This window comes from Microcebus murinus, chromosome 7 (assembly GCF_040939455.1).
Source record: "Microcebus murinus isolate Inina chromosome 7, M.murinus_Inina_mat1.0, whole genome shotgun sequence".
Lineage (NCBI taxonomy): Eukaryota > Metazoa > Chordata > Mammalia > Primates > Cheirogaleidae > Microcebus > Microcebus murinus.
In genome coordinates, this window is record NC_134110.1 from 40303692 (window position 1) to 40323657 (window position 19966).

Sequence of the window (19966 nt, forward strand, 5' to 3'; positions counted from 1 at the left end):
TTATAAAGAAAAGAAGTTAATTTGGTTCACAATTCTGATGGCTGGAAAGTCCAAGATCAGATCATGATACATCTGGTGATGGCCCCTCTCATGGCAGAAAGCAGAAAGGGAGTTCCTGGACATGTGCAAAGAGATCACAGGGCAACAGAGGAGGCAAGGGAGAGAAACCAAGCAAGACTCTTTTAAACAACCTCTTCTCTGGGGAACTAATCTGTTCCAGAATTAATGCATTCCAGAGAGACCAGAAACTCACCCTGGCTGTAGGACACTAATCCATTCATGAAGGTTCTGCCCTTATGGTGCAAACCTCCCACTAGGTACCACCTCTAAATACCACCACATTGAGCATCAAATGTCAACATGAGTTTTGGTGGAAATAGACTTCATCCAAACCATAGCACTCTCCTAACAGGGTGATGGTTAAGAATCAAAGACAAATAGTTAAGAACAATGAAGTTCCATTTGTGTGCTTTGGACAAGTCACCTACCCTCCCTGTGCTCCTGTTTCCTCATCTCTCAGATGGAGAAAATGATACCTGCAACTCACAGCATGGCTGGGAACAGCACATGGGAAAAAATGCACCTAGTCTATGAAAAGTTCTCCATTGGTGTACAAATTTCTCCAAGGGAGGTGCCCTGATTATATTATTCACTTTTTATTCCCACCTTGTAATTCAGGGCCAAATATGTGGCAGGAATTCTGCTTACATTTGTTGGATGACTAAGTGGCAGCTGTTATTATTAAGGGAGAGAGTAAACAGATGGGCAATTGCTCAGAGCCCGGCTTGCTGTCTGTGGGTTTTATGTGCTAGCCCCAGGCTAGTGTGCAGGATGGCAGAGTATGATTTAGGGTTTAGGAGGGAGCATACACTAAAAATGATGATAAAAAAAAGGAGTACATAGTTTTCTAAATCTAGATTTTCTGCTTGAATGTTCACCTCTGGAGGGAGCGGAGAATTTGTAAACTAATTACAATGAATTGGTCATAAATGGTAGAGTGTGTCGATGGGGTTGAAGTCACCTCCCTAACTGGTCCCCCCTGTACCCACACTCCCTGCCCCCCAATATGTACACTCTTATCTGCCACAGCACAGCTGAGACAATTAAACCTTTGCATTAGGCTCCCCGCCCACTTGTGTGTCTCATTTCCTGCCCCTGCCTCCACCCTCAGAATCAGAGAACTACAGGCTTTGCCTTCTGCCGGGGTTTCCCTTTGATGATGGGTCTGCCTGGCAAATGTCTGGTCTCCTGGCCTCACTCAGCTCCAGGCATCGCCCCCTTAGGTGCAGAGGGGAGTCATTCCAGAGGGTGTTGTTTCCCTTCTATCCAACCCCCGTTGCACCAGAGTGTCCATATTTATTTATGAGCTGGTATCTCACATCGAACCCAGAGCTCCTCTGGAGCAGGTCCATCATCTTCACCTTTGCACCTGTAAGTTCCAGCAAATCCGATGAAAGAGTGAATGGCTGTCTTGCAGCTGCCATTAATAAAGGCTGACTTTGTGCCGGGCGCTGTAGTAAGCGATTTATACTCATATCTCATTTAGATGCCGGATATGGAGAAACCAAGACTAAGAAAATGAAGAAACTTGCCCAGAGCCTTCCAGTGATTAAATGGCAGAATGGGGACGTGGACTCAGGACTCTGCAACTGACCCTATCATTTACCAAACATTTAATGAGTGTGGACTGTGTTCGGGATGCATCGTTGCAGTGTTCGTCGCTTCTAACTCAATGTTTCAAAATACCCCCTTTTTAAATAACGGGACTCAGGGAGGAGGGGTGATATCTTCATTCAAAAAAGTCACTAACACAGTCAAAGGCAGCAAAGAGGAAGGGGAGGAGGCTGATGACCACTCTTGAGGAGAAGGAGGCTTCTGTGCATTCATTCCCATAGATGGGAAAGGAGGGCATTTAGCATTCCCAGAAGAAGGGCTCAGGACAATAAAAAGGAAGCATTTCAACCTGGGAGGCCTGGAATGTGTGAATAAGGTGGGCTGGGTTTTATCTCCATGCTTTATTGCCCACTTTTCCATGTTCCAGGGCCCCAAATTTGTAAGTCAATGGGAAGTTTTGCTCTAAGCACCCTTCCCCCCTACAAACACATTTTGATCACAGCAACCAATGGTCAGCAACACAGCTATCCCAAATCCACTCTCGCCTCTTCCCCTTTGCACAGACTGCTGCCCTTGTCTGGAAGCCCTTTTTGCTCCCATCCCTCACACTAACTGCTCCCATCCTTCAAGTTCAGCTCATGGGTCTCTTCTTTCAGGAAGTCTTCCTGAAACTCAAGCTCAAGGCTCCAATTGTGCATTTACCTACATCACTCTCTGTGTGTGTGTGTGTGTGTGTGTGTGTGTGTGTGTGTGTGTGTGTGTGTGTGTGTATCTCCATCTCCTCACTCTCAGAGGTAGATTGGCCTTGGGGGGAATGGTGCTTAAACCTCAGGGCCCTTCCCCTTCCATTGGCAGACATTATTGAGTGATGCAGAGTGTTGTTCTGAGCAGGGCAGAGAAGACAGAAAGTAATCGGGAAGATTTTATATGTACATTTTTCTGGTCCCTTGCCCAAAAAGATCCCAGAAGAAGGGGACTTGCATTTCAAAAGCTCCAGAAGTCTGTTGTGCTTTATTTTCTCATTCAAAATAAATATTCATCCATTCACTTTCATACCTAATAATTTTTTAAATTTTATTCTGATACTATGTTTTTCAAGAGGACCCCAATGAATTATATAAGCTTTAGGCCCCGCAGACCTTGGATCTGCCCCATCACTCTGTACTGAAGCTGACTCTCTTTATCTCCTCCGCTGAGATACATGCTCCCTGACAGGGTCTTACTTACCTTTGGATTTTCAGAGCATAGTGACTAACATACAGTAGGTGCTCAGTTAGGCTTTTTATCTCCCTCCACCCCCCCCCCAATGAGAATAATAGAATAAACCTCTCATTTCTGAGGTGATAGAACCACCTGCCCCTTAAATTGCAATTGGAGTTTTCTATCAGGAAAACCAAGCTACTCTTGCAAGGTGCTGGAGAGCAAAGCTCTGGATGGTACCACCTGGACCGTTTGGATGCATTGGGGGGTGGTTGACGGCCAGTTCACTGGCAGAACTAATTCAGCCCTTTCCATATTAACAAGCTTCTCCCGCCACTGCCACTGCCCAACATCACTCCCGAGCAGCCAGATGGGCTGTGCACCTGACAGATGGACAGCTGTCACCTGGAGAGGGGCCATGCAGCCTGCCTCCCTCCTGGCTCAGCCAGATGAAGCACTTCATGGCCATTGAACCACCTGCCCACAGATATACATGCAGCAACCCTCTTCTCCCTGTATTGCTTCCGAATCTGGCATAGTGAGAATACGAAAACCTAATTTTTGCATCTTGTCATTCACTCAGGCCTTTCTATTGAAGGCATTCAGAAAATGCCACCCCAAAATAGCTTTCTTTGGTGTATTGAATACTTCAAGCTGAAGGCACTTGAAAAACAACAAATGCAGGCAGAGGCTTATTCTGAACTCCCCTTATCTGCCTAAAGACAGATCCTCCATCGTCATCATTCTCCTCCTAGGGAGTTCTATTGCCCCGCCCAGGAAGGATTAATTCCATCAGGTCACATCACAGGAAAGGCGCCTAGAAGTGGACACCTTATACCCAGGCAAACTTTGTCATAAACTGCCATCCATTCTAAGGGCCCATTCATCATACCCCTAAATCGTTTGTTCTCCTCTAAGTTGCAGATGCCCTCTCTCCCCCATGAAGAGAGAATTTAAGCTCCTTACTCTCATTTATTTGGGGGGTATTCACTTTTTTTCTCCAGATGCCCAGGGCACATGATAAATGTGTATGCTTTTTCTCTTGTTAATCTGCCTGTTGTCACTGTATTTCAAAGGCTCAATTATCAAACCCTCAAGGATAGAACAAAAAGAAAGTCTTCCCTTCCCTATACCAGGGTTTATTATGATTAATAATGTGTTTTAAAACAGCTACCAAGTATTGCTGGCTCTGAACCAGGAACTGTGATGAAATGCTTTGCATACAGGTTCTTATTTAATGATGCAGGGTTGCGATATGATATGTGTCATTATCCTTTTCCTTACATGGGAACCTAGGGCCGAGATACGTTAAATACCTTGCCTAAGGTCACTTAGCCAGGGATGGGGAAGTTCTGGATTCAAACCCTTCAAACCCAGGTCTGTACTTTCCTTGATGAGCCCTTGTTTTCCTAGCAGTCAAGGGGAGATAACAAGACTTCCTGCCTCCCAGGGTCTTGTGTGGCTCTGTCTTAACAAAGCCTGTAAAAGGACCACGGATGGGGCAGTGGTACCCAAGACAGGCAGTAGCATGAGGATTCTTGTAGCTGGTGTCATGGGGCCATCTGAGAGGTGGCGCCAAATCCCAGACTGATTTGATAAAGCCTGTTCCTAGATTTTACTGGGCTTTACCCAAAAATGTGTCATTAATCTTCTCATATATTTAGATTGAATCATATGAAATTGTTGTATTTAAAGGTAAAATTATTTTTTTAAAAGATTGAATACTATCCCACTTCATATAGTTCAACCTACAGGTCAGCTGGGACCAAAGGGGGAAATGTTACCTAGTTCTCTTTTTGGTTTGTCCCCCTGTCCCTAGCCCATCTCCCTTTCTTCTTCTAATTCTTAGAGAAAGTGAAAAACAAATAAAAACAAAACAAGACAAAAACCCAACACTGGTCATCGTAGAGGGAAGGAGGTAGAGGAAATACAGAAGGAGATGAAGAAAGGGGAAAAAACACTTGGAAAAAAAAGAGAGAAAGAAAGAGAAGCAGTGGCTTATTTCTATTTCCACGCCCTGTTCATGCAATTTCTACAGTTAACCCTTACTCAAAGGACACCCCATCTCATTTAGGAAGGGCCTCTAACAGCCCAGTTCAGAGCATCCGCTTCCTCTGAATACCTGCAGGGCTCAGGGGAGCCTCATTCAGCATCTTAACAACGAGCTTGTTGTTAAGCTTGTGGTGGGAACAAGTTCTCCATACGACCCGGATGAGGAACAGAGTGGTTTATAGGCAGGCGAGATAGTGTCATAGGAAAAAGAACACATTTTAAACTCAAAATGGTGGAGTCCCAGGATCGTCATCTAAGTTGTTCTAGACCCCTTGATATTCAGGAGGCTCTTGTTTAGTGATCCTGAAGTGAAACTGCTTTGCAAACTCTCAAGCATCAAAGAAATGTTAATTGTTACTTTTACTTCTTTTGTTTCCCATAACTCTCAGAACTGTTTTATAAACATAGCAGGAGACCTATTTGATAGAAACGAGTCTTTATTTTGTATTGGCACATTCCTGGAGACATACTGATATAATCTGTATTTCCCTTCTAAGTTTCTTCAGTGTTTTCGTTTAGCGTAGAGCCCATTGTTCTAGAAAGTCCAAGTCCTTTTGTTAAGACTAACAAAAGAAATAGAAATCGGCAAAGAACTGAAGTCCACACAGTAGAGGACTGTCACACGGGGCAGTGTCAGGAAAGGGTTCAAGGAGACTCCCCAGATTCCCTTCACCATCGCAATCAGGTCCCAGAGAGCCAAAACGTGGTGTAGCAGACCATCGAGGAGCAAAGCACCTTGACCCTGCCTGGTCATACTATTTGTCAGGGCGGAAATGTCCCTCTTGGATTCCAGCTACCCTGTAAATTTAAGCAGCCTATTAGGAGTAGCTTTTAGGTGCACTGAGAAGAGATCTAAAAGCAAAAGGCTGATCCTGAATCATCCAGAAAAGATTGTTATGCTTGGTATTCCCTATTTAAAATCAAAGGGAAGTGTGTTTTATGTGTTCCAGAAATATCCTTAAAGTTAGTATTTCCAAATCATGGGTCTGTCAGTAACCTTGGCAGATTCTCATTCCCTTATGGAGATCACCCATATTTCAAAAAATGCCAACTAGGTGTTCATCATGGTATGTGTTCTGGTTTCTTCTTTCAAGGAATATTTTTCTTAAATAGACTGTATAGGACAGCCGCTTCCTCTCTGAAGCCTTCTCTATAGACCCCAAAGGACTGATCACCTCTGCCTTAGGGAGGAAGCAACGTGTGTGTGTATGTACACAGCAGATCCTTGGGGTGGGCTATGTATCAGTGCCGTTCTACGTGCTTACATATATAAAGCCGTTTTCTCCTCCCACTAACCCCTTGATATGTTACTGTGTCCCAAATTTACAAATGAGGCAACTGAAGCCCAGGAAAGCCCAGGAACTCACCTGAGCCTTAGTAAGGGGCAGGGCTGGGATTTGGACATTGTGCTTCCTGATATACTCCAGTGCACCTCCATTTCAGCACTCTTCTGTCCATGGTGACATTGTCTGGTTACCAGCTGGCCAGTGTGAGCTCTCTAGGGTCGGTGCTGCCTCTTAGCTTTGTATCCCTGGGGATTTTGTCCAATGGGTTGAGAAGGAGACTCAGCAGGCAGTCTGGGGCCCTCCCTCACTTTAGGGATTCATTGTTGTTCCTGAGCAAAAGAGTTAACACTTACCTTCCCAGCCCTATAACACATAAACAGGGGGCCATGCTAGATGGAGTCTCTTTTTGTACATCTGTGGAATCTGGGTAATACCTTGTGCCCTTTCCAATCCAGGGCGATTGTCAGGAGTAAATGGAGAAACACTTTGAAGCGGATAAAGTGTGTCACAGATGCAAGGCATTTAATAATTAGCAAAGCTTTAAACACATGCAAAAGGCTGCATTACAACATTGAAAACTAAACTATGTTGCACAACCCAATTAATAACACTGGGCCAATTCACACAAGTAATGCAATTATCTTCTCCCCCTACTTTATCTATTATGCTGTCATTAGACTAACTTTCCTTTTAAGGCAAAAAACATGTCACAAAGTCCTTTTTGAGTCAGTTCTAACAAGGACAAAAACTGTAATTATGCAATTAATGTTTAATGTTTTAAACATGTGGCATTATACTGGTTGCCTTGGCTCGAAGCACAGTGATGCTTCTTGATATAATTGCAACTGATTTACTCAACCTCTATGAACCTCAGTCTCCTCTGTAAAAAGAGGGTAACAATAATATCAACAGTTCTGCTATGTGTAGTTGTGCAAGTTGTACAGTGTACAATGGCAACAGATCTAAGAGAGCACCATCCACATCATAGACATGAGATGTGTATGTTTGTTACCCAAGTTTCCCAGTAGATGCTGATTGTCAACGGAAATAAAAGACCAAACTCTGTAAAATAATTTTAAAGAGATTTACTCAGAGCCAAATTTGAGGACCATGACCCAGAGCCACAACCAAGAAGCTTTGAGCAAGTGGACTCTCTGTGGCTGGGTTACAGTTTGGTTTTATACATTTCAGGGAGACAGGGTTTACAGGGAAAGTAATAAATCAATACGTGGGAGGTGTACATTGGTTTGGCACGAAAAGATGGGCCATCTCAAAGGGGGGGGTGGCTTACAGGTTATAGGAGAGTTTAAAGATTCTTTGACTTGTAATTGGTTAAAGACATGAAGCTTTGTCTAAAGGCTTGGAATGTTTTAACATAAGGAGATGTTCATCAGAGATAAGCCACCAGACATATATTTGTTGTGTAAATTGAGGACCTGCAGGTTTGTCTTGCATAGCCTTAGGCCTGTTAATGGATTATAAGAATGTTTTCAAGAAGGGAGGGGAGCATGATGAGGCATGTCTGATGTCACTCCTGCTGGCAGGCAATTTAGTTTTGGGATATCCCTTTGGCCACAAGGGGGTCCATTCAGTCAGCCAGTGGAGGAGGGGGGTGAGCCTTAAAATTTTATTTTAGTTCACATGATATAAAGTCTTGTTCTGATAAAAATAGCGTATTATGACAATTTTCTAATAGGTGGAAGTAAAATGTTTTGGAAAAAGGAATCCTTTTGCTGATTCATACACAGGCTCTAAATAGACAAGGAACAGCACCCCAGTAATTAACTTTTAGGTGTGTCATGAGAATGACTGAGTAAATATTCAGAAAGTACATACTTTACAGTGCTAGAACAAACCAAAGAAAAACCTAAAAGTGGTACATAATTATAACTTATCTGCATTTCCTGGAGTAATCTCTTTTATTTCTCATCATAACCTTAAAAGGAAATACTATTTTTTTAAACAGCTTTGTTGATGTATAATTGATATACAGTAAATCTCACACATTTAAGGCATACAACTTGATGAGTTTCAACATATGCACACACCAGTGAAACCATCACCGCAATTAAGGTAATAGACATACATATCGCCTCCAAAAATTTCTTTATATCCCTTTGCTTTTTTGTGTTATGTGCATGTGTATGTGAGATAAGGAAATACTATTTTTAATGCCCATTTTACAAATTAAAAAGTGAGGCTCAGAGAGATTAAATAATACCTTGAAAGTCAGTGAGTGGCTGAGTTTGGGACCCAAATCTGGTCCTGTCTGCTTGAGTCTGTGTCGTAATCTGTCCCCCCACCACAGTGACCTAGCTTCAAAGTGTTCTTCTACCTGTTTTCTGGGGTCTGCTCCTTGTTTGAATTTCTTCTGAACCCCTACCTGGTTCCCACTCGAACTTCCAAATGCAGGGGTCGGGGAGGATGTTGGGAGGGTCGGAAGCAGGCATTGAGAGGTTTCTCTCAGTCCCTGGCACTTCCCATGGAGAGAGGAAAAAATCTCAGGACAAGATCCCCGTGTAGAAGGGAGCACCTGCCCTGCCCCTAAGTTCTGCCTGGGACCCTTTCCTCCTGCGCACGCTGACTCTCTGCTCCACCCCTCTTTTTCTCCCCACCGCCCACTGCTACAACCTCATTATGTCCTTGACCTTCATTTCCTCTTGATCCAAAGCAAAATGTTTCTTTGCTTGGGGAGGAGGCAAGACAGGAGAAGCAGCAGGAGTCTTGGGCTTCTGCCAGACTGTGGCATAAGAAGCCAGGTGTACGGACTATACAGATGAATGTATACAAACATATCCACTCCAGTAAGTACTCCAACTGGCAACTGGCAAAGCCTAGCAGTAGAGAGCTGTTTTGAAGCTTTCTTTAATTTTTTTGTCTTACATTAAAAAGCCAAGAGAAATTTCTAGTCACTTGCAGATTATTTCTTTTAACATGGAGATAATTTTTCACATTTCTAATCAAAGAGTAAAGTTGATGGATCAGGAAGATGTACACTCCTAAGGTTTTGTTTATAACCAGAGTGGTGGTCAATTTTATGTGTCAGTGTGGCTAGGCTATAGTGTTCAGTTGTTTGGTCAAACACTAGTCTAGGTGTTTGTGTGAAGGTATTTTTTAAAGATGTGATTAACATTTATAATCAATAGAATCAATAGACTTCTAAGTATAGTAGTCCCCCCTTGTCCATAGGGGATACATTCCAAGACCCCGAGTGGATGCCTAAAACCAAGTTAGTACTAAACCCTACATGTTCTGTGTCCTCCTATACACACACAACCACGATAAAGTTTAATTTCACAGTTAGGCGCTATAAGAGATTAACAGCAAACTAATAATAAAATAGAACAAGTATATTAATAACAATATACTTTAATAAAAGTTATATGAATGTGGTCTCTCTCTCTCAAAATACATTGTTCCACCTACAAATTTAATACTTTTTCCATCTTAACTAAGCACTTTTCACACACTGCGGCCATAACTTCTGTAGTTTGAGATGTGGCACCAAAATTAGCAGGCATTTCCTTTTCTTTCTTTACAATTTCATAGATAGAAGATTTTTTCTTACCATAACTCTTAGCAACCTCAGCACACAATTTTTTTTCTTTCCCTATTGAGAACTTTCTCCTTTTCACTTAAAGGAAGGATGTTATGGCCTCTCTTTGGCTTGTCTGTATTGCCAACGTCACTACTCTTGTGCTTTGGGGCCATTATTAAGTACAATAAAGATTACTTGAACACAGGCATTGTGATGCCACAATGGCTACCAGGTGACTAACAGGTATGCAACGTGAATAATCTGGACAAAGGGAGGATTCACGTTTCTGTACATAGAGAGAGGCGCAGAGGGAGATTTCATTGTGCTACTCAGAACGGTGCACAATTTAAAGCTTATCAATAGTTTTTTTCTGCAATTTTTCATTTATTACTTTCAGATGGATGTTGACCGCAGATAACTGAAACCGTGGAAAGTGAAGCTGCAGATGGGGCGAGGGGACTGCTGTAAACTGATAACCCTTCACAGTGTGGCTCAGCCTCAGCCAATCAGTTGAAGTCCTTAAGTGTAAAGACAGATTTCTCAAGGAAGAAGGGTTTCTGCTTCTAGACTGCAACACAGAAATTGTGCCTGAGCTCCCAGCTTGTAGACTCAGGACTGCAATACCAACTCTTACCTGACTCTCCATCCTGCTGGCCTGCCTCATACATCAGATTTCAGAGTTATAACCCTCAATAATTTTGTAAGTCAATTCTTTAAAATTTCTCTTTCTCATATCGAACCTTGAACAATGCAGAATTTGGGATGCCAACCCCCTGTGCACTCTAAAATCCACATATAATTTTTGACTTCCCCAAAACTCAACTACTAATAGCTTACCATTGATTAGAAACCTTATCAATAACATAAACAGTTGATTAGCACATATTTTGTGTGTGTGTATATGTATTATATACTATATTTTTATAGGAAAGTAATCCAGAGAAAAGAAAATGTTATTAAAAAATCATAAGGAAGAGAAAATACATTTACAGTGCTGTACTATATCAATACCTTAAGTATACATTATCTGTTCACAAGATGAATCATTTGTTTGAAATGGTGGGTAAACCTCAGCTGCAGATCTCGTCTACAATACCTATCAAGAAATCAAAATTTTTTTGTTTGTTTGTTTGCTTTTGTTTGTTTGTTCATTTTTTGTAATGTCAGGACTGTTCTCTGCCTCTTGGGAGCATTTTGAGCATCACTAGTGGGATTTTGTAGGTGTCCCATGGTTTTATGCAAGGTTTTCGGTATTGCATTAATCATAATGAAAAACACACAGAACCATGAGGGACCCCTTTTTACAGCTATATGAAATTTGCTGCAGAGACAAACTGCTCACTTGGAGATGATTAGTGTTATAACATCATTTTAAGTGATACAATACTTGAGCTCACTGCTGAAGCAACAGGCTGTAGCTATGAAATTATTATAGAAGTACAGTGTGCACTACAATTAATTTTATGCAGTTATAATTCAATACTACATCTTTAGGTTTGTTTATATTTCTCTTGACTGCAAATGGTACCATGTATGGTCTGTAAGTGTTTGTGTAACTTTATAAATTTCAACTTTTCCTAATAGATTTGTGTATATTTTATGCTAATAAATGATAAAATATACTAGTATCTATATATATTTTATGTAGTTGTGACATACCTTTTTCTTAACTTTTTTGATATTTCTAGGCTACATGTTTTATCTGTGAGCTTTTTCAAATTGTCAAAAATTTCCAAAAATGTTTTTAATATATTTATTGAAAACAATCCACACCTATGTGGACCCATCAATTCAAACTTGTGTTGTTCAAAGGTCAATTGTGTGTGTGAGTGAGAGAGAGAGAGTGTGTGTGTGTGCATAAAATATATGTGTATATTCTATATGTAATAGACTAGGGCTGTCTAGAAAGTATCCAGCCATTGCTAATACTATTTTCATATTACATGGCTGGATACTTTCCAGACAGCATATATATTTTATACATATAAATAAAACTTATATATCAGCTTTGTTTCTCTAGAGAACCATGACTAATACAACCTGGTACACTGGTACATATCTCAGGAGTATGTCCTACTTCCACCTAGATTGTACCAGTGACAACAGAAAAGCCATATGTGTTAGTCAGATAGGCTGGCGAAGCTGAGGTAATTAACAAGTCTCAACGCCTCGGTTGCTTAGCACTACACAGACTTAGTCCTCCCTCATGCCACATTCCATCGCAGGGACAAGAACTCAAATGACTACAGGGCCCAGACAGGTGAAGTAGATGATTGATTGAGCCTGTGGGCACTGCAGTGACCTGAGAGAAAATGCTTTATTCTAAATTAGGAAGCTGTTGTTACCTTGTAGGAAAAGGAACACTTGTGTCCAAACGTCTCAACCTTTCAATAGACCAGAGGGATTTAGATTTTTAAATATAAAATGTCTAACTGATTTTGGCAACACATTCCAATGAAAAAAATAAAATCATGTGTAGTCCAAATAAAATTTTACTTTTATTTCAGTAGGCCCAGGGATCTCCTGCTGACAACTCCTGTTTGAAAATGACTATCCAGGAAGACTCATTCTTGTTTATCTTGAGCTCAGGCACAGCTTAACATAAGTCACTCTATTATAAAGACATCTGTACCCGAATGCTTATGGCAGCACAATTCACTATTGAACAGTCATGGAAACTACCCAAGTGCCCGTCAATTCATGAGTGGATAACTAAAATGTGGTATATGCTCACAATGGAATATTATTCAAGCCTAAGAAATGACTGTGAGCTAGCACGGTTTATGCTTTCCTGGATTAAGTTTAAGTCTGTAATACAAAGCGAGAAAACACAAGATCTGGAAAGTGGGGTACACATCTACTCGCCATCAAATTGGTACTGACTGACTAAAACTATGGTGCTCAAAAAATGGTAGTGCTCAACAGGGATTGGTGGGGGGGACCCACATCTTAAGGAAGTGGTGAGCATTGTGGGGGGGAAGGGATTACCTCTATTCCCTTTCAGGGAGAGGCAAAGATATACACTGTAATCAAAATGTCTAAAAAAAAAATCTGTTATCGGGAGGTGGACAGGTGGAAGAGGGGAGAAGGGGAAGGGTGTGTACTTACACGGTGGGTGCGGTGCAGCACTACATGGAGGCTGCACACGCTAGAAGCTCTGGCATAGCGGGGTGGGGGAGGGGGGCACTGGCAAGATATGTAACCCTAACAATAATTGTACCCCCATAATATGAGGTAATAAAAAATAATAATTAAACATAAAAAATATAAAAAATAAAAAAATAGAAACCAACAAACAAAAAAACCCATAGTTCCAAGAAGCAGCAGTGAGGTCCTGTTTATAAATCACAGAAGACTTCATCTGTCAGCACCATGTGTAAAACCAAGAAACTCTAATGATAAAGACATAAAACCAGCCTGCCCAGATATTATATTATATAATATAATAAATATTATATAAACCAAGAGCGAGCAAATTAGTAGGACTTTCACAAAAATCACTCTATTACTTGCATAGATTGAAGCCCACCTTTGTTTAAAAGTCCTTGCCAGAGACATATGAATTGGACTCAGCTACCAATCCAATATTTTCAATTTGTTTTAATGACATTATTTTAATTATCTTCAGAGAAGGATTGTTGAGCTTCTGAAAGACAAGTTGTGGAACCAAACTTCTAGGGAGAGGAAGGAGGGAGAGTTGTATTGTGAATATTATGGCAACAAGAATGAATAAAGCATCAATCGCATGTTTTGTGTGGTACCAGAATCATACTGTGATCCTCAGGAATCACGCTGGAAAACACACTTTATTCCTTAGGTCCAGTCAGGCAATAGAAAACACTTCCAGTATTTTCAAAAGAAGAAAGTCACTGATTTGGAAGAGGTTACACAAGGACTGAAAAGAATCTGACAAACCAAATTGGAGTAAAGGAACCTAGAAAATGTCCACCCAGAAAAAGCAACAAGCCACTTACTACCCTTGGGTGGGAGGAATCGAAGCATCAGGCTCCTTTCCCACTAGCGTGTAAGCTCTGTGAGCGTGGAGACCTCGTCTGTCTGCTCACTGCCCCGTCGCTCATGCTTGGACTAGCGTGCCTGGCTGCATTAGTCTGTTCAGGCTGCCATAACAAAACGCCACAGACCGGGTGACTTAAACAACAGACGTTTTTTTTCCCCCACACAGTTCTAGAGGGCAGAAGTCCATGACCAAGGTGCCGTCAGGATTGGTTTCTGCTGAGGCTTCTCTTCCTGGATGTGGATGGCTGTGGATGGCTGTGGATGGCTGTTTTCTTGGTATGTCCTCACATGACCTTTCCTCACTGTGCATGTAGAGAGGGAGAGAGAGAGAGAGATGGATTCTTAGGAATTATGAGCGTCTCCACGCTCACAGAGCTTACATGCTAGTGGGAAAAGAGCCTTGTGCTTCGATTCCTCCCACCCAAGGGTAGTAAGTGACTTCTTGCTCTTTCTGGGTGGATATTTATTTTCTAGTTTCCTTTACTCTGATTTGGTTTGTCAAACTCTTTTCAGTCCTTGTGTAACCTCTTTCATGCAGTGACTTTCTTCTTTTGAAAATACTTGAAGTGCTTTCTGTTGCCTGGCTGGACCTAAGGAATTAAAGCGTGTTTTCCAGCGTGATTCCTGAGGATCACAGTATGATTCTGGTACCACACAAACATGCAAACATCTCTGGTGTTTCTTATAAGCACATCAGCCCTATGTGATTAAGGCTCCACCCTTATGCTCTTGCTTAACCTCCTCATAAACCTTTTCTCCAAAAGCAGTTACATTGGAGAGTTAGGTCTTCAACATGTGAATTTTGAGGGATATAATTCAATCCACAGCACTGGTACATAGTAGATGTTTAATATTAATGGAACCGAATTGCATTCCTTCTATCCTATTCTGGGCTGTACTTTCTACACTGGTTTTAAGTACTGTTATCATGTAGAACCCTCTAGAAATTGACTTACAGGCTTATCATTTATTATACTCTACAGTGAGATGGAATTATTGAAATACCAAGGAAACTTTATTCCAAGTGTCCTTTTACTAACCCCTCTAAACTTCTGGGGCCTCAGAAGATCAAGGTATATCTTTCCCAACTATATGTTAAGAAAAATTAATGTCCAACTTGCTACCAGTAATGTGCAATGTCACCAGAAATGATGAGTGTGAAGGAGATGAGAATATCATGCAATTCCTACACATAACACTAAGTAGAAGTACCATTTGGAGGCTTTGTGTTGTGCAAAAGAGAACGTACATTTGGGAGTGGGTGTGTATTTATGGGTAGAAGAGGAGGAATACCAAAGTTGAGAATATGTAATAAAACTACTGCTTTGTAAGTGAAGTAAGTTAAATATTGGTGATTACATATGGTTTAATGTGATATGTGTGGTTGGGCATATATGTAGATTTCTGTGTGTGTGTGTGTGTATGTGTACATTGTGTGGTTGGGATGTGTATTTATGTGTGGGTCACTTATGAAAGAGTGAATGCATGTGGGCGGCAGGATGTAGTGTATGTGGGTAGAGAAAATCAAGGAAGGTTTCCTGGAGGAGTTAACCTTAAAGCTTAAAGTGAAAGGACAGATAAAAGTTAGCCAGGTGCACTGGTAAAATGGATGGAAACAACGCTGCCCCCAAAGAGAACTATATACCAAGGCCAGGAATAGACTTATGAGAATATCATCACGACTAGATTACAAGGGAGAAGAGAGCTGGAAGGATGAGGAAATGGCCTCAAAGTAGAAAAATGGCAGAGGATGGAGGACACAATGAAGCGTGGAAAAGAACTGGGGCTTTGTAGAAAAGAAGAGAAGACCAAAGACCATTCACAGATTGAGTGGGCTGTCTGCCTAGCAGGCTTAGGTAATGCAGAACAAAGACTACACCAGAAGAGCAGAAAGAGGTTGTAAAATGGTACCAAGTTACAAGAAAAGGTTTGCCCTGGGATAAGGGCAGCTGACAAATCCCCCTGGCAGTGCCCCTGACCCCTTGATCCAACACAGGAAGGATCTAGGTGGGTAGAAGCCGAGCGGGCTCTTTTTGAGCGGCTGAGGCCCATGGAGAGCCTGGAGGTTCTGTTTCCGTGGTTCCTCTTCCTCACCCGCAAGCTGTCTGAAGTCAGAGGGAGAATGAGAGCTTCCTCTTCAGTTTCTGATCATCGTCATTCATTTGTTTTTGTTAATAGCAGAAAAATCCATCTGAAGGGAGCCCCAGCCATTGGAACACATAGCAATGGGCAGGGGCGGAATGAACGCAGGGAGGCAGAGGAAGGTGAGCGGAGACAAGAGACAGAGAAGGACAAAAGGAAGAAGCCAGGAATGGAAAGGAGAGAGAAATGGGGGGTGGGAGTCAGGGTAGGATGTGGGCTGAAGAGGAGGCTGTGTGAGAAACACAGTCAGAGACCTGGGAGGAAGGCGGGAGGGAGTCTCTAACTGAAGGAAATGATGTTGAGCTTTTCTACACAGACTATTCAGAAATTCAGAATCAGACTCCACTTTAAAGGGAGTTGAGCACCTCTCAATCACCTTGCTAATTTCCCTTTTACTGTAGCCTGAGTTAGAGCCCTAGGACACCACCCTGCTCTCATTCAAAAGCAGCCTGATTTCACAGCCCCTGGGCCTGTCATGGGGCTGCTCTGGCATTTTTTCATGGGTTTTCCATCTGCTCCAACCATTGCAAATCCAATTTCGTATTTGGCATAAAGTAAATCAGTTTCAAGAAATATCTTGTCATCATCCAAATCAAAACGGCACATTTGAAATGCTCAATGCCAGCTACAAATTGTCAGAGGGGTCGAAGAAAGAGGAAAAGACTTTGTTCTAGACAGGAGGGGTGAAAAACAAATATTAGAGTGCAGCATGGTTGCTTTTGGTGTCTAAATCGTTCAAGCTGGAAAAGATTTACAAGCGTGGCCAGTCTGTTCTGCTGTTAACACTGCCTCCTTCCAGCCCAACTTCCCATCTTCTCTTCTGGAAGCTTCTAACAGCGATGATCACTTCTGAATATGAGCAAGTCCATTTCTTCTGAGTGTCTGAAAAAGGGGGTAGATTTGCCCACGGTCACTTGGGCTATTCCAGCAGCTCCATTGATATCTAGGGAGACAAGATGTGCTTGTGATCCCCACAACCCTGAAACACTCAGGAATCTTTTGTATGAAGCAGCCCCACAGCTCTCTGGAGAGGTGACCTTGACTCTAATCAAAGAAGCACTGGAAGTGGGAACTGGTAGTCAGCACATGATTGATCTCTTATCACAAATTTATGTCTCCTCCTGGGCTGCTTTAATTGTCATTACTTTCTTTTTTGTTAATTTCAAAATATTAAAGGGGTACAAATATTTTTAGGTTATGTGGATTGCTTTTGTAATGCTTGAGTCCTGCCTATAGATGTGCTCATCACCCAAATAGTATTCATTGTACCCATTACACCCATTAGGTAGGTTTTTGCTCCTTCTCTACCACCCACCTCCCTTGTTTATTTCCGATGACTTTTACTTCCCTCTGTGCACTTGTGTGTTCACTGGGTAGTTCCAATAATAATGGTACATGTGGTGCTTGTTTTTCCATTCTTGAGATACTTCACTTAGGAGAATAGTCTCCAGTTCCATCCGGATTGTCACAAAAGGTATTAATTTATCTTTTTATGGCCGAGTAGTATTCCATGGTATACATATACCACATTGTATTAATCCACTCATGAATTGATGGGCATTTGGGTTGATTCCATATCTTTGTAATTGTGAATTATGCTGTAATGAATATTTGAGTGCAAGTGCTTTTTTGATAAAATGACTTCTTTTCCTTTGGGTAAATACCCAGTAGCGGGATTGCAGGGTCAAATGGTAGGTCTACTTTTAGTTTTTTGAGGAATCTCCATAGTGTCTTCCACAGAGGTTGTACTAATTTGCAGTCCCACCAACAGTGTATAAGTGCTCCTTTCTCTCTGCATCCACGCTCAACATCTATTGTTTTAGGACCTTTTAATAAAAGCCATTCTCATTGGGTAAGGTGATATTTCATTGTGGTTTTAATTTGCATTTCCTGGATGATTAGTGACATTGGGAAAATGCCCTTAGTTTCATTTATGAAATTCTTTAAAGCCTTAACGTGCATAGTTGCCTGGGAGAGAATCTACATTAGCAAGTTACCAAATCAAAAAGTCTGTGTTATTTCCCAAGCAGGGGAGCAGCACCACACAAGAAGAAGAACTGTCAAGTGTTGAAAAGAAATGAGAGGGCAGGGAAAAGGAAGAGAAATATTACAGAGAACCCTCCGGATGTTTGCCTCCAGGCCTTTAAACTGGCCAGAAATTCCTGACTTTACTTGACACTCAATGGAGTTTTGGTTTCTTTGGGCTGCTGTAACAAAACGCCTTATAAACAACAGAAGTTTATTTCTTGCTTATATTTCTTCCGAGGCTAGGAAGAGCAAGATCAAGGTGCTAGCAGATTCTGTGTCTGGTGAGGGCCCACTTTCTGGTGCATACATAGCCCCTTCTCGCTGCATCCTCACATGGCAGGAGGGGCAAGAACACTCTCTGGGGCCTCTTTTAAAAAGGCACGAATCCCATTCATGAAGGCTTCACCCTCATGACCTTGTCCCCTCCCAAAGGCTGTCCCTCTTAAAACTATCACATTGAGGATTGGGATTAAGCATACACATTTTGGGGGGACACAAGCATTCATACCACTGCAGTGGGTGCTCAATAAATATCTTCGGAACGGATGAATGAGTGACTGCATGAAGCCAGCATTCCTCGTTTGTATTACTTTTGCTAACTCCCCCACCTCTGTCTGCAAGGTTAAGGTCCTCACTCCTTGCTGACCCTCAGCTGTCCTCTAACTTATATCCCTTACCTGCCTTTGCTTTGATGAAAGAATTTCTCCTAATGAATCTCTTTTCTTCACTGCAGTATATTCTCCTTAAGTGTAGAAAATGTTATCTTGTTAATCTTTGTGTTCTGAGCACTTAGCACAGTATTGGTATCTGGTAGATGTTCGTTCGATAGATGTTGGGTGAGTTGGAATGAATGAATGACATTTTAGCAAACTGGTGATAGATCCAGTCAGAAGTGGATCTGAGTGAGAAGGATTAGAACAGTTAGAATAAAATGGAAGGTCTCTAAAATTTAAATGGCAAAGCCCTAAAAACAACTTCAGGGCAATCGGTCAAGGTTTTGATTCAGATATGGAATATATTAATCTTTAGCATAGCCGAGGAGCTAGAGATAGGGGCAGAGCAGCCACCACGCAAGCTTTGGCAGTATCCATGAATGCTACGGAGGGCCTCCTTACCTCTTCAGATACTCCTCAGAGCACCAGAACCACCAAGTTCTAATCACAGAAAATTGGTTTTATGCTGGGAATTAAAGTAGATAGACTTTTTGGATGATGTTGCTGAGAGACACCAAAGTCCTCTCTTGTCCAAAAATTCTTCCCCACAGAGGAATTCCAGGAGAAAAACACCTGCAGAGCACCTCTCATGTGATAGAAACACACTCACATTTTGGTTCTTATAGCAGCTACCATCACAACCAATTAGCTTTACTGATCAAAAAGGAATCTTTGCAGTCAGTAAAATCCCCTGTGTTTTCAAAAATATTTTTTCTCTTTCCTCTTCCTCTCTCCCTCTCTTGCCCTCTCTTCCACTCTCTTTTTCTCCCCTCCCAGAGGATAAAATTTCATGTGAGAGATCAGGAAAGCCACTTGGCTCATGCCCATCAAAAACAGCACAGGGGTTTTCATCAAATGCTCATGTTTCTCCAGTAAATCTAAAAGGATGCCAGGAGAAGTCTTGCATCTGCCTTGCTAAATCCTGTCATAAAATATTTGTGCTGTGTTTTTCAACTGCCCGCCTACTAACAATATCAATAAAGGAAATGAGCTTATTGTGGTTTTAGTTTTGGGTTCCTGTCCTGAACTGACTTCTATCCTTTGGACAGATAATCCTCCTACTTTATTGTCTGTATGTGAATTTCCTTCTAGACCATCATTGGGTTTCCTAACCTGACATTTCTAAGATACACACCTTACTTTTTTTTTTTTTCAAATGAGAAAGAAGTTTATTTCTCTCTCATGTAACAATCTAGAGATAGGCAGATGGTCCAGGGCTGACGGGCAGCTCTGTTACCTGAGATTATTCAAGGACCCAGGTTCTGTCTGTTTTCTTTTTTTTTATTATTATTACTTTAGCATATTATGGGGGTACAAGTGTTAAGTTTACATATATTGCCCATGCCCCTCTCCCCCCTCGAGTAAGAGCTTCAAGC

General features: G+C 41.7%; 1 non-coding gene across 1 annotated transcript in view; it reads left to right on the forward strand.

Moving 5' to 3' along the window:
* LOC105882744 (LRAT domain containing 2) overlaps nucleotides 1-19966 on the forward strand; it is a 76816-nt gene that overhangs the window by 24922 nt on the left and 31928 nt on the right. The window contains exon 6 of the transcript XR_012920153.1: nucleotides 10088-10390. This is a non-coding gene — a transcript (LRAT domain containing 2). The remainder of the gene's footprint in view (nucleotides 1-10087; nucleotides 10391-19966) is intronic.